Consider the following 791-nt stretch of genomic DNA (forward strand, 5'->3'; position numbering starts at 1 on the left):
TTAAATTTACCCCACCAAACCATATATTTTTGAAAACTAGACACCCCAGGGTATTTTAGATGCTGATAGTTTAACCCTTTCCATGCACTAATCCTACCACCAACCCTTGTCAAAGTTTGGGATAGTAATTGTTTTTGGTGTTTTTTTCACATACTTTGTACTTCAGGTGTGAAATTACAGCTCCTGGTATATGTCACTGTCCCACAACACCCCGATATGTGTTCAGCAACATCTCCTGAGTACATTGATACCCCACATGCATGGGTTTGTCAGATTGTTTGGGGGCAAAAGGGCCACATTTGGAACATGAGCAATTCAAATTCAGTAGGAATTTTACATCTGGGTAAAGAAAAATGCTTGTACCCAACTATCAGTAGGGACAGGTTACAAGAAAGCCTGGCCTATCTCCAAGAAGGGATTTGATCTAGCACCTTAAGTGGTCCCTCATGCCACGGAATGGACACAGGGGTCACTTGACAGTGCAAATAAAAACGCTTAAAAATGGTGGAGCAAATAAAAGCTAAAAAACAGTAAATGTAACAAAAAATAAAAAAAAAATACAAAAATGGAGCAGGAACAAAAAAAAAATTAAAAATGGGAAACTGTGTGATACAGCTTGAAGCAGTCACCGACACAGAGTGCAGGTTTTCCAGGGCAATCTGGACAGTAAAATGTGGTGTCCTTTCTTTGCCCCCTGCTGTAGCATACCCTGCATCTCTTTTGGGGATTCTGCTTCTTTGCTGTAGGGGGGATTTTAAAAATAAAATGGGTAGCCCCAATTCTGTTGGTTC

The 791-nt window shown here is 40.3% G+C and overlaps 1 non-coding gene across 1 annotated transcript; it reads right to left on the bottom strand.

The window, feature by feature from the left end:
- Nucleotides 1-355: 355 nt before the first annotated feature.
- Nucleotides 356-485, bottom strand: LOC149297712 (small nucleolar RNA SNORA35). Its single transcript, XR_016272486.1, has one exon. It is a non-coding gene; the product is annotated as a small nucleolar RNA SNORA35 (small nucleolar RNA).
- Nucleotides 486-791: the final 306 nt, after the last annotated feature.

Source organism: Sceloporus occidentalis, unplaced genomic scaffold (genome assembly GCF_023333645.1).
Source record: "Sceloporus occidentalis isolate IW3139 unplaced genomic scaffold, rSceOcc1.0.p SCAF_37, whole genome shotgun sequence".
Taxonomy (NCBI): domain Eukaryota; kingdom Metazoa; phylum Chordata; class Lepidosauria; order Squamata; family Phrynosomatidae; genus Sceloporus; species Sceloporus occidentalis.